We start from the raw sequence: 14,903 nt of genomic DNA on the forward strand, positions 1-14,903 counted from the left end.
TCAGACTCACAATCCATCTGTTGGTGAACGGGTCACTTGAGCCAAGGTCCCCAATTTCTGCACTGAAAACCTCTGCAATATGTACTATTGTGGGTCTGGGGCAGAAGCCCCATACATGTGATGACTGACATCATGTAGAATGCAGCCAGCATGGGAGGAAATAATCACTTCAGATCCAGGGTCACTGCCCCACACCTTGCACAGGGCTCTTCGCCCAGTCAAGTGGGACAAGACCTCTCTCTGCTGCCCTTGTTCCACCCATCTTGTCTCTGTTAGTTAGTGTCACCAGCACTAGTCACAGTCAGCGACTAGTCCTCACTGAGGAGATCTCTGCCATCACAGCCAAAGCAACACAGGCCTACCTAAGGCCATGACGTCCATCTGGATATTCAAGAATGACCACTTGTCCTTTGCCATCAGTGCTAAGTAATAACCATTGATTTTGGCTTTTTAATTACATTTTCTAGCTATTGAGGAATAATTTGAAAATAAAAGAAGTGAAGATCTCCTTTACCTGCTCTTGATCTTTGTGGAAATTGTCTCCTCACTACTGCAGGAACCTAGATGTGGGTCTCAGGACTACATCATCTGTGTGTGCGAGAGTGTGTGTTTTACCATATTATACATGTATCTGTTTGTAGTTTTATGTGGGTTTTATTAGGATATGGTGTTAAATCTAGTGAAAGGCCCTTTTGAGACCAATTGGGGCAATATGGTCATATCTCATGATGTAATAATATGGTGTGTAATATAAAACTCTTTCTTATTATGTAACCCAGTTTGTATCATTGGAATCGATCACACTTAATGATACTATCAATTTGTAAATATGGTATTGAGGTGTCCTTGTCAATATTTTGTACCCAATATTTGTATCAATATTTCATGATACTGTTCTATTCTTTTCCTTTTTGTGAAAGGTATTTTGAAAGTGTATTTTTGTGTTTTATAACATTTTTAAAAGAAGTAAGAAATATTCAATACCGTGTTATATTATGAAAAAATATGAAGCAAATAAATTGGAATTATCTAAATTCTGAAGTTTTGTTAGATGTCCCTTGTGAAAACGTCTGTACCTAATGTATTTCTGTGGAGTGCTTCAGTAATAACCTTTTCCATTTTTATATGGAAATTCATCTATTCACTCAATGTATTTGTAGGACAGCCAGTTTTGTAACTTCTAAGAAATTATGTATTTAATCTATTCTTAATAAGGTTTACCACTTACAGGATGTTTTTCTTCATTTTTCCTTTTTCCATGTGAGATTAACCAGATGCGCCGTGGGACAGCCCTGTGGTCCCTACACAGCTGGTCAGTGAGGACCAATCACTCAAAGGAGACCAGACCTGGAGGCTTTGTGTTGTCGCAGCAGGTGCTACCTCCCAGGGCTTCCCTGGGCAGGAGTTCCACCCCCATCCTCCCCACTGTGTGGTGTGAGCTGAGCTCCAGCACCAGGGTTCAGGGAGGGGCTGGGCAGGCACTGGATGGACCTCATTTGCATGCATAGCCCTTCCTGTGGCAGAGGGTGGAGGAGAAAGGAGGCCTGGGGCGGCCCAGCCCAGTGTGGGGAGCAGGGGTTGTGTCACCATGGCCTGGACATTGCTCTTCCTCCTACTCTTCCTTCACTGCACAGGTAGGGACAGGGCTTATGGACTCAGGTGCTCCCCACATCACTCCTCTGCTCAGAATCCTGAATTTTTGGTTTCCGTTTCCAGCCGCATTCCCAAAGGGTGTCTGTGTTTGCAGGTTCCCTGTCCCAGCCTGTGATGACCCAGCCTCTCTCCCTGTCTGCATCTCCGGGAAAATTGCCAGACATCTGCACCTTGAGCAGTGGCTTCAGTGTTGGCAGCTATTACATACATTGGTTCCAGCAGAAGCCAGTGAGCCCTCCTCTGTATCTCTTGTACTACTACTCAGACTCAAATAAACACCAATGCGGTCCCCAGCCGCTTCTCTGGGTCCAAAGATGCCTCGGCCAAGGCAGGGCTTCTGCTCCTCTCTGGGCCGTAGCCTGAGGATGAGGCTGACTCTTCCTGTGCTACAGCTCATGGCAGTGGGAGAAGCTTTGGCTTCTCACAGTGACTCAGATATGGAGAAAGTGAGACAAAAACCCCTGGGTCCACAGACCTTGTGTCTGAGCCTCTGTTATTGGGAAGCTTCTGTGGAGGCTCCTGTAGGGGAGAGTCCTCTATGGTGACAGCTGTCCTTGAGGAGGAAGGACTGACACACAGATGATGCTCTTGCCTGAGACAGCACACGTGTCCCAGGAGCCCACGTGAATCAGGGAATGGAGCCCAACTGCACATGCCCTTGGGTCTGGAGAAAAGTAACAAGAACAACTATTTTACAACCAAAATCTCTGGCTCTCCCTCTAGTCATATCTCCTTTACTACTCGCAGAATACTTCACTTCACACACTCATGTTCATCAATTATACATTTTGTATCTGTTTTCCCACATCTAGAAATTCTTTGGGACACACACACAATTGAGTGTCCTACAATTTAACTGAATTTAACGCTTAGTTTATCTGTGGGGAGATAGTGTCAGATCCACAGGGGAAGGGCTCAGCACCCGGAGGCTGCTCCCCATTTTGATGCCAGCAACAACTAGTAGATGGCCTGCACCCTCTGTCCAATGTGTCTACATGTCGAAGGTTTCCACGACTCCCTCCTCGAGCTCCATTAATTTGCCAGATCAACTCACGGAAACGAGGGAGACACTGACTCCTTTTGTCAGCTCATTAATGATATGATGAAGGGGTCACATAAACAAATAATGAAGAGACACCTAGTGTTAGGTCTGGGAGCGTCTCGAGCACCAGAGCTTCAGTTCCTGTGGAATTGAGGTGCATCTGTTCTGAGAGTGGATGTGTTCGCCAAACCGGAAGCTCTTCAAACCCTGTACTTTGGCATTTTTATTGAGGATTCGGGTAGACGTGATTGGACATTAACTGCACTGTCAGTCTTCCCTCCCTGTCTCAAGTATGAGGGGGTGAATATTCGCAGCATCTGATCAAGGCTTGGTCTTTCTGGGCACCAGCCCCATCCAGGAGCCATCCAGAAGCCCACCCAGAGTCATGTCACTACAATTAAGAAGCTTCTAGTGCTCTTGTCACTTAGGAAATGACAAGAATTTCAGAAACTCTGTGTCAGGATCCAGGGCGCAGAGACTCCTATATAGTTCCTAAGATCACACAGTACGATTGTCTCAACTGGACAAGGTGAACTAGATAGTCATGTTCATCCACAAATCTCAGGCTGTAAACTGTGACTCTTGTGTTACTGATGACACATCCATACTCGATATGTTAATAAGCACCTTGGTCATAGACACAATTTTCTCTTTCACCCATCTGACAAAAAGTGAGTCACAACGTCTTCAGACTCACCTCACCCCTCCCCCTCCCGACACGGGCTCCTCTTCTCCCCTCTGCTCCTGTCCCTCAGGCCTTCAGTCTCTCCCTATGGTGCTTCAGGTCTGAACTCCAACTCTTTGTTAGGATTTCAGAGAGAAGTAAAATTTTACAGTAATTTCCACTCTCTAGGGTTCATCTCTAGTGATGAGAAGTCGCAGAAAATGGACTGGCAGGAAATCCGCTCAACATCTGATTCTTGCTCTCATCTCTGCTTGTAGTTTTCATGCCCACCAGCCTCAGTAAATCTCTGTATTATGACAACAATATTATTCTGTTTGTGAGAAATGAAGGTTCATTCAGCCTTTGAGTATTTGCCCACAAAAGCCATTAGTACAACGAATTTTCCCCCTTCAAACTTACTGAGGTTCCACCAAAGGTAACTGTTGACATAACCAACAAAGGAAGGATGGGCTACATAGTTCCAGACATGACAACTTTTCCTGTTTTTGAGAATATTTGTTTCCGAGGCCATCAGGAGACTAATGCAGCCACACAATTTTGTTCCAATCATTGAGGTCTCATGTATTAGCCTTTTTCCAAGATAAAAAAGGCACTCTTTCATGGTCACCGCCAAGGAGGCATCCAGGGACCTTGGGGGCACAGTGGAGGGTGGCTGTGCTGTGAAGGGCAGGAGGAAGGGACTGTGTTGTCACCCCTGTCTTGTGCTTCCTGAGACCTGAACCCACAGATGTGGGATATGTATCTGTTGGGGTGAAAATGGACTGAAGACCCATCTCCAAGATCCAAATTTATGATTCAGTGGAATTCCTATCAGAACTAATCTGCACCAAATTCCTCTTCCTTGTGTAAAATCCATCCTTGTGCAGGGAAGTGACCTTCAAGACACTAGCCTTCTTTCGCTCCAAGCTCCAGAACACAGGAGGCTCTTTAAAGAGCCAGCCCCAGTGATGGATTTGCGTGGAGAACCACACTCAGGGAGCGGAGAGAGGACCTTAGAGGGACAGAGGTACACTTGTCTACATAGTTGGCCTCTGAAGGAAAGACTTCCTGAGGATACATGGAGCATATTCTCTCTTTCTCTCTCTGTTTCTCTGTCTCTCTCCCTCTCTTTATCTGTCTTACACAAACACAGACACACACGCAGATGGACACAAACATACACACACACACACACACACACAACTCTCCTTTGAGTGTATAGTGTCCTAGAGTCTTCAGTTTCCCACCTTCCCTTTGTCTCCAGAAATCATGGTCAACATGTACTCAACCAGTACTCCCAGGGTCAGAATCCCCAGAGGCAGAATCCCCATCATCAGGAAACACCAGCAACATCCAGTGTGACTGGGGTCTTGTCACAAGTGCAACTAGCACACGCTCTGAACACCTGCTCTCCTGGGACAAGGCTGATGCTCGGGAATCCAAAGGAGACTCTTTGTCCCCATGGGCAGCTCAGTCCCCAACAATCTCTGGGATCCAGCCAACCCCCAAGGCTGATCAGTTCATTGATTCTGGGACAGCAGCTTCACTGATGCTCCCACGGAGCTCAAGGTACATGAGGACACGCGACAAAATCTGTGCGTGCTCTCAGAACGGGGCTGTCACTGCTTCAGTCTTCCCAGTGACACCTGCAGCAATCTGGACTTCTGCTGAAAATTCTTCTGTTCCAATCAAGGGCTACAGCGACAGTGACCTCACGGACACATTTCCCCTTATTGCCATCTCTCCACCACTCACATATGGAACCTCTGACAGAAAGTTTTCAGCCCCGTTGGCCTCAGATGATAGAAGTTCATTCCTCTACTCATGGATGTGTGAATGAGCTTTTTTCTATCCTTAATATGCTGGACACAAAGAACAGAGGTAGAGCTGTGTTCACCCCAGAGACAAGTCTGACCCCAAATCGCTCTTTCCTGGAAGCTCTCTCAGTGTTTGGTAATTGCATTATAGAGATGGTTCTGGAATTCATAGAAATAGGCCCCTCATGGGATTTCACTAGCATTTTGTCAGGCTCTCCTACTTGCAGAAAAGTTCCACCATGCTATACTCATGACAAAGAAAACATGATTTTCGAAACTCTTTATCGACTCCTTCAACCTCCAACAAAGAGATTCCATTCTCCATTGTTCCCACAATTTCTATTTATTTTTCTCTGCAATAAATACAGATCTGTGATTTGTAATAGATAAATACAATCTAGTGATTCTATCTGCATTTTCATAAGAACATTTCAACCAATTTCAAGAATGTTTCAATCTATGTTACTGAGAGAAATTATATATACCGAAGCACATGCCCATTTATTTTATTATTATTATTATTTTTTTTTTAATATGAAAATTATTTTCAGATTGGTTTCCATCAACACCCAGTACTCATTCCAACAGGTGCCCTCCTCAATACCCATCACCTATCCTCTCCTTCCTCCCAGCCTCCCATCAACCCTCAGTTTATTCTCAGTTTTGAAGAGTCTCTTATGGTTTGGCTCTCTCCCTCTCGAACTTCTTTTTTTCCTTCCCCTCCCCCATGGTCTTCTGTTACAATTCTCAGGATCCACATAAGAGTGAAAACAGATGATATCTGTCTTTCTCTGACTGACTTTACGCTTTATGTATTTCATACATACACTAAAGTATTTCATACATACACTAAAGTATTTCCCTTTACATAATACCCTCCAGTTCCATCCACATTGCTGCAAATGGCCAGATTTCATTCTTTCTCATTGCCAAGTAGTATTCCATTGTATATATAAACCACATCTTCTTTATCCATTCAGCAGTTGGTGGACATTTAGGTTCTTTCCATATTTGGCTATTGTTGAAAGTGCTGCTATAAACATTGGGGTACAAGTGCCCTTATGCATCAGCACTCCTGTATCTCTTGGGTAAATTCTTAGCAGTGCTATTGCTGTGTCATAGGGTAGATCTATTTTTAATTTTTTGAGGAACCTCCACACTGTTTTCCAGAGCAGCTGCACCAGTTTGCAACCCTCAGTGCAGGAGGGTTCCTGTTTCTCCACATCCTCTCCAGCATCTATAGTCTCCTGATTGGTTCATTTTAGCCACTCTGACTGGCATGAGGTGGTATCTCAGTGTGGTTTTGCTTTGTATTTCCCTGGTGAGGAGTGATTTTAAGCATCGTCCATGTGCCTGTCGGCCATCTGGATGTCTTCATTAGACAAGTGTCTGTTCATGTTTTCTGTCCATTTCTAAAGTGCACACTTGGCTAAGTGGTGACTAACACATAAACCGTGTCACTGGAACCCTGTCAGAGCACCTGCTGCGGTCACTCCTTCCCTCTTGGAACTTCCTGCAGGTTTGTCCTTGGGCTTTGGGTTCAGTGCCACACACAGGACCCCTGCAGACTTGTGTCTGTGTGCTGGGGGACAGATCCTGGGAGGGAATCACTAACCACAGTGTGTGGAGAACTGTTGTCTCAAATAAGCAGACATAGTGACAGATGGCAAAGATTTTTAGTGGACAGTGCCCCTAGGAATACACACAGTTGTTCCTTCCCACAGCACTGAGGACAGAAGGAGAGCTTCTGTTCAGCCTGTGGGAACCTCAGAGCAGGAGAGATCTGGAAACCAGGGAGGAAGCACATAATAGGAAAGAACACAGAATCTTACACAGAAGGGGCCACGTGTCCTTTGGTACTCACCACAGCTCCGGACATGACTCTGATCTAAGTGGCATTTTTGTAGAAATACCACCTCAGTCCTGACCCATGAAACATACAGGGAAACATGGCCTGGCTTTTCTGGAGGAGTCTGACAAGAGCAGAAAGTCTGGTTTGAGGATATGGGAGGCTACCCAGGAGGATACCTGGCCTGGCCCTAGGAAAGGGGCAGTGGACAAAGCAACGGGGGACAAGAGCTCCTTTTATGGGCTCTGGTTACCATTTTCCACAATGATGTTTCTGAGTCTGGACACAAGGGGGCTCACAGGGCCCATTTCTGAGGGTTCAGGGGTGATGAGACCTGAGACTTGCCACCTGCAATGCCTGTGCCTTCTGCTCGAGACTCATAACTGTGACTTCTGCACAGCCTGGCCCCACGCAGCCATTCCTCTGCCCACCCCCTGACACCCACGGGCGGAGGCACCTGACTCGGGTTCAGTGAGGGGTCAGAGAGCTGGGGTATCATTTGCATGGACAGGCCCGCCCTCTCTCAGTGGATGAAAAGGGACAGATTAGGGGAGGTCTGCTCAGCTGTGGGGCACAGAAGACAGGATCTGTGATGGTCTCCACCATGGCTTGGTCTCCGGTCCTTCTCACCCTCCTTGCTCACCACACAGGTGATTGGATGTGGGGACAGGGGAAGGGGCTCTGGGAGGACACCTGGGCCCTGCTTCCACCCTCTTGTGTCCAGACCCCGGCTTTACCCTTTCTGTATCTCTTCATTTTCCAGGGTCCTGGGCCCAGTCTGTACTGACTCAGCCACCCTCGGTGTCAGGCTCCTTGGGTCAGAGGGTCACCATCTCTTGCACTGGAAGCAGCTCCAACATCGGCGGCAATTAAGTAAACTGGTACCAACAACTCTCAGGAACTGCTCCCAAACTCCTCATCTATCGTAATAGCAATCGACCCTCAGGGGTCTCGGATCGATTCTCCGGCTCCAAGTCTGGCAGCACAGGCACCCTGACCATCCATCACTGGGCTCCAGGCTGAGGAGGAGGCTAATTATTACTGACTGTCTGCTGACATTATTCAACGTACTGACACAGTGCTCCACCCTGTGGGGAAGTGAGACAAAAACCTGCTGTCCCCACACTGATGCACTTTCCATGTGCAGCCCCCACCTTCTGCCAACACAGCTGCTTCTCTAAAACGGAGGTCTGAAAGCCAAACCAGTGAACTTTCTCTGGAGTATGTGTCCTTGTCCTCTCAATTCAGACACCAAACCCTGTCCCTGTAGGAGCACGTTTTCTGTTTGATGTGAACTGAGCAGAAATTCCTGGATGCTGGGGCCGATTGCCCTGGGGACAGAGTCCTTGAGGATTGTGCCTGCCTGCTGGGGCTGCCATAACATAATACCACCCAGTGGGTGAGCAAATCAAAAGATACTTTTTTTCTCACAGTATTGGATGCTAAATGTCCAAATTCAAGGTGGGGGCAGGCTTGATGTCCCCTGAGGTCTCTCTCCTTGGCTTGCAAATAGTTACATTCATCCTGGGTCCTCACGTGGCATTTCCTCGTGTGCTCACCCATGCTGTGTCTGCCACTTCTATAAAGTCTATGAAGTCACAATGTGGGTTTCCATATAGGAATCTTCGGGGATACATTTCGGTCCATATCAAAGCACCAGGACAGAACCAGCAGCACAGAGCATACCAGTGTCTGTCTCAGGGTAGTCAATCATCCACATGCTCTACATGCGTGGCATTGAGAGAACCATCCCTACATGACCTATGTGGGCTCGGGGCTCAGATCACAGTACAGAAATGACAGAGAGGGTCCCCATGCTCACAGAGCTGACACCGTCTTGGGCAAGAAAGAGGACACATAAGCAAAATGTACTGTGTCTCACGCTGACTTCCCACATGGGGAAAATGTGTCTGCAGTCCCAGGTAATGCCCTCACAACATAACGTCTGGATGACAGAGACTGGCCCTTACGGACCCACTGGTAAGAAACCCCAGATATGAGGATGCCTGGATCAAACCACCCCGCCCTCTGCCCTGACACCATCATGGCAACCGGGGAAGGGACACCTATTGCTTTGGGCAACACAGTGACTGTCTGCTGGGACCTGGACTCACTGACTAACCATGTAGTTGGGAGAGTTGGGGTCCAGGTAGAAGAAAATGATGGAAGCTTCACCAAAGAAGTCCCAGCCACCTATATCATCTTCCCTCCATCCTCCGTGTTATTCAGGTCAGAGCACGGACTATGGACCATCTGCACAGGGGACACAGGCCCGGGTCTTTATGTCTCATAAAACTACAGCTCAGCCCCCAGACCATTCGGATGCCCCTGCATCAGATCAACTGCAGCCCAACACACCCTCAGAGGCACGAGGTTCTGCCCTGAAATGCAAACAGTCCCATGAGAAGTAGAAATCAGAAAACATATTCCTACTCTGATGGCCTCTTATTCCCAGAGGTTGTTAGAAGGCACAAAGTTTTCCAGAAACCTTAATGGTGACCATTCCAGACTGCCATGCATCTGAGACCTTTTCTTTTGCTCTCACTCTGTCGGGTGAGCAACAGACTCAGGGGCCAGTACAGGAACCACTCCTTTTATTCCACACACTCCATATTGGGCTGCTCCTGCTCTCAGGCTCCCTCAGTCACCTCTGTGTCATTGCTGAGTGTCCCCACTTCCCAGGGTCCTGGTCACAGGGAGTCAGAACACTGTCTGCCTGATTCCAGTGTCACTGTGACTCTGCCTCTGAAAGACACAAAGCTTACTATTAAGAGTCAGAAGGGGCGCCTGGGTGGCTCAGTTGGTTAAGCATCCAACTCTTGGTTTTGGCTCAGGTCATGATCTCATGGTTCATGGGTTCAAGCCCCACGTCAAGCGCTGTGCTGACAGCATGGAGCCTGCCTGGGATTCTGTCTCCCTCTCTCTGCCCCTCCCCTGCTCTCTCTCTCTCTCTCTCTCAAAAATAAATAAATACACATTAAAAAAAGTTAAAAAAAAAAGAGTCAGAAATGAACTCTCCTCTTTTTCCCACACTTGGAACACTCTTTGCCAGTGTCCCTCCTGAATGTTCTTTCTCTATTCATTAATGTCATGTTATATCTCCAGGTCTAGGGTCATTTCTTTCCCCAAATTCCACTCTTCCCTTTTTCCTTCCTCCCCTTCCACTAATTAGTTCATGAACCTATACCATCATCTCCTGTCTGTCGCCACAGTAATGTGGGGTGCATTGCAGGAAAAACACAGGGTCATTAAAGAAGAGTTTACTTCCTAGGAATCACTCTAGGATGTAAGAGAAGTCATTCATTTTTTTAAAGAATTTGAAATGTTTATTTATTTTTTGAGAGAGAGACAGAGAGAGAGGGAGAGCATGAACAAGGGAGGGGCAGACAGAGGGAGACACAGAATCTGAAGCCGGTTCCAAGCTCTGAGCTGTCAGCACAGAACCTGAAGCGGGGCTCAAAGTCATGAACAGTGAGTGTGACCTGAGGGAAAGTCGGACAGTTAACCTACTGAGCCAGGCAGACCCCAGGAAAAGTCATTCTGCCCTTAAAGATTTCAGCTTGAAATGACTTTTTTTTTACATGTCAAATATTATTTTATGTATTTTTTTATTTTTTTAAATATGAAACTTATGGTCAAATTGGTTTCCATACAGCATCCAGTGCCCATCACAACAGGTGCCCTCCTCAATACCCATCACCCACCCTCTCCTCCCTCTCACCCCCATCAACCCTCAGTTTGTTCTCAATTTTTAAGAGTCTCTTATGTTTTGGCTCCCTCCCTCTCTAACCTCTTTTTTTTTCTTCCCCTCCCCAATGGGTTTCTGTTAATTTTCTCAGGATCCACCTAAGAATGAAAACATATGGTATCTGTCTTTCTCTGCATGACTTATTTCACTTAGCATAACACTCTCCAGTTCCATCCACAGTGCTACAAAAGGCCGTAATTCATTCTTTCTCATTGCCACATCATATTCCATTGTGTATATAAACCACAATTTCTTTATCCATGCATTAGTTGATAGACATTTAGGCTCTTTCCATGATTTGGCTGTTGTTGAACGTGCTGCTATAAACATTGGGGTACAGGTGCCCCTAAGCATCAGCACTCTTGTATCCCTTGGGTAAATTCCTAGCAGTGTTATATTGCAGCGTCATAGGGTCGATCTATTTTTAATTTTTTGAGGAACCTCCACACTCTTTTCCAGAGTGGCTACACCAGTTTGCACTCCCACCAAGAGTGCAAGAGGGTTCCTGTTTCTCCACATCCTCTCCAGCATCTATAGTCTCCTGATTGGTTCATTTTAGCCACCCTGACTGGCGTGAGGTGGTATCTGAGTGTGGTTTTGATTTGTATTTCCCTGATGAGGAGCAAAGTTGAGCATCTTTCCATGTGCCTGTTGGCCATCTGGATGTCTTCTTTAGAGAAGTGTCTATTCATGTTTTCTGCCCATTTCTTCACTGGATTATTTGTTTTTCGGGTGTGGAGTTTGGTGAGCTGTTTATAGATTTTGGATACTAGCCCTTTGTTCGATATGTCATTTGCAAATATCTTTTCCCATTCCATTGGTTGCCTTTTAGTTTTGTTGACTGTTTCCTTTGCTGTACAGACGTTTTTTACCTTGATGCAGTCCCAGTAGTTCATTTTTGCCTTTAATTCCCTTGCCTTGGGGATGTGTCAAGTAAGAAATTGTTGCGGCTGAGGTCAGAGAGGTTTTTTCCTGCTTTCTCCTCTAGAGTTTTGGTGGTTTCATGTCTCACATTCAGGTCCTTTATCCATTTTGAGTTTGTTTTTGTGAATGGTGTAAGAAAGTGGCTTAGTTTCCTCCTCTGCACGTTGCTGTCCAGTTGTCCCAGCATTTGTTAAAGAGACTGTCTTCTCTCCACTGGATATTCTTTCCTGCTTTGTCAAAGATCAGTTGGCCATACTTTTGTGGGTCTAATTCTAGGGTTTCTATTCTATTCCATTGGTCTAAGTGTCTGTTTTTGTGCCAATACCATGCTGTCTGCATGATTACAGCTTTGTAGTAGAGGCTAAAGTCTGGGATTGTGATGCCTCCCGCTTTGGTCTTCTTCTTCACAGTTACTTTGGCTATTCGGGGCCTTTTGTGGTTCCATACAAATTTTAGGATTGCTTGTTCTAGCTTTGAGAAGCATGCTGGTGCAATTGTGATAGGGATTGCATTCAATGTGTAGATAGCTTTGGGTAGTATTGACATTTTAACAATATTTATTCTTCCAGTCCCTGAGCACGGAATGTTTTTCCATTTCTTTATATCTTCTTCAATTTTCTTCATAAGGTTTCTATAGTTTTCAGTATACAGATCTTGTACATCTTTGGTTAGGTTTATTTCTAGGGATTCTTTAGTAGGGTGATCTTTAACCTCCATGCTTTCGGAGGTTTTCCAGAATTTTTCCTGTGGTGGATTTCAAGCTTCATAGCATTATGGTCTGAAATTATGCATGGTATGATCTGAATTCTTTTATACTTATGAAGGGCCATTTTGTGACCCAGTATGTGATCTATTTTGGAGAATGATCCATGTGTACTTGAGTAGAAAGTATATTCTGTTGCTTTGGGATGAAGAGTTCTAAATATATTTAAGTCCATCTGATCTAATGTGTCATTCAGTACCCTTGTTTCTTTATTGATCCTGTGTCTAGATGATCTATCCATTGTTGTAAGGGGGGTAATAAAGTCCCCTGCAACTGCCACATTCTTATCAAAAAGGTTGCTTGGGGCACATGGGTGGCTCAGTCAGTTAAGCGTCCGACTTCAGCTCAGGTCATCATCTCGTGGTCCATGAGTTCGAGCCCCGCGTCGGGCTCTGTGCTGACCACTCAGAGCCTGGAGCCTGTTTCGGATTCTGTGTCTCACTCTCTCTGACCCTCCCCCATACATGCTCTGTCTCTCTGTCTCAAAAATAAATAAAGTTAAAAAAATATAAGTTTGCTTATGTTTGTGATGAATTGTTTCATATATTTGAGGGCTCCCGTCTTCAGTGCATGGCCTTTTATAATTGTTAGCTCTTCCTGATGGAGAGACCCTGTCATTGTTATATAATGCCCTTCTTCATCTCTTGTTACAGCCTTTAATTTAAAGTCTAGTTTGTCTGATATAAGCATGGCTACTCCAGCTTTCTTTTGACTTCCAGTGGCATGATAGATAGTCTTCATCCATTCACTTTCAATCTCAAGGTATCCTCAGGTCTAAAATGAGTTTCTTGTAGACAACAAATAGATGGCTCTTGTTTTTTTATCCATTCTGATACCCTATGTCTTTTGGTTGGAGCATTTAGTCCATTTACATTCAATGTCATTACAGAAAGATATGGGTTTAGAGTCATTGTGATATCTGTAGATTTCATGCTTGGAGTGATGTGTCTGGTACTTTGTGGTCCTTGCAACATTTCCCTCACAGAATCCCCCTTAGGATCTCTTGTAGGGCTGGTTTAGTGGTGATGAATTCCTTCAGCTTTTGTTTGTTTGGGAAGACCTTTGTCGCTCCTTCTCTGAATGACAGACTTGCTGGATAAAGGATTCTCAGCTGTATATTTTTTCTATTCATCACATTGAAGATTTCCTGCCATTCCTTTCTGGCCTGCCAAGGTTCAGTAGATAGATCCGTCAGTAGTCTTATCAGACTCCCTTTATATGTTAGAGTGTGTTTATCCCGAGCTGCTTTCAGAATTTTGTCTTTATCCTTGTATTTTGCCAGTTTTGCTATGATACGTTGTGCAGAAGATCGATTCAAATTACGTCTGAAGGGAGTTCTCTGTGCCTCTTGGATTTCAGTGCCTTTTTCCTTCCCCAGATCAGGGAAGTTCTCAGCTATGTTTTGTTCAAGTACCCCTTCAGCCCCTTTCTCTCTCTCTTCCTCTTCTGGAATTCCTATTATACGGAGATTGTTGTGTTTCATTGCATCACTTAGTTCTCTAATTCTCCCCCTCACACTCCTGGATTTTTTTTATCTCTCTTTTTCTCAGCTTCCTCTTTTTCCATAATTTTATCTTTTAATTCACCTATTCTCCTCTGTGCCTCTTCATTCCGAGCTGTGGTCACCTGCATATTACTTTGCACCTCATTTATAGCACTTTTGAGCTCCTCATGACTGGTTCTTAGTCCCTTGATCTCTGTAGCAATAGATTCTCTGCTGTCCTGTATGCCTTTTTCAAGCCCGGCGATTAATTTTATGACTATTATTTTAAATTCATGTTTCATTATATTGCTGAAACAGTTTTTGATCAATTTGTTAGCTGTCGCTACTTCCTGGAGTTTCTTTTGAGGAGAATTCTTCCATTTCATCATTTTGGATAGTCCCTGGAGTGGTGTGGAACTGCAGGGCTCTTCCTCTGTACTGTCTGGTGTAACCTGTTTGGTGGGCGGGGCCACAGTCAGACCTGATGTCTGCCCCCAGCCCACCCCTGGGGCCACAGTCAGACTGATGTGTACCTTATCTGCCCTTCTCCCATGGACAGGACTCTCTGTGGAGAGGTGTGGCCCCTGACTGGGCTACTTGCACACTGCCGGGCTAGCGGTGCTGCTTAGAATGGATCTGGTGTATTAGCCCGGGTGCATCCGAAAAGTGCACCAGGTGGAAGGGACAGGCTCAGCTCAGTTTGCTGTGGGTGGTCCCCTGCAGGAGGGTCCCTGCAGCACCAGGAGGGAAGCAGGCAGACTCATCAAAGGGATGGATCCACAGAAGCAGAGCCTTGGGTGTTTGCGCGTGCAAGCAAGTTTGGTGACAGGAACTGGTTCCATTAGGGAGTTTGAGTGGGGATGGGAGAGGGAGATGGCGGTGGCTAGAGCCTTTGTTCCCTGGGAGGTGAACTCTGTCTGCTGGGGCTCAACAACTCTCCCTCTTGGTGTCTTCCTGCCC

General features: G+C 45.8%; 1 pseudogene; it reads left to right on the plus strand.

Moving 5' to 3' along the window:
* The first annotated feature begins 1,588 nt into the window (after positions 1-1,588).
* On the plus strand, positions 1,589-2,097 carry LOC125916743 (probable non-functional immunoglobulin lambda variable 5-48; annotated as a pseudogene).
* The last annotated feature ends 12,806 nt before the right edge of the window (positions 2,098-14,903 follow it).

This window comes from Panthera uncia, unplaced genomic scaffold (assembly GCF_023721935.1).
Source record: "Panthera uncia isolate 11264 unplaced genomic scaffold, Puncia_PCG_1.0 HiC_scaffold_1067, whole genome shotgun sequence".
Classification (NCBI taxonomy): domain Eukaryota; kingdom Metazoa; phylum Chordata; class Mammalia; order Carnivora; family Felidae; genus Panthera; species Panthera uncia.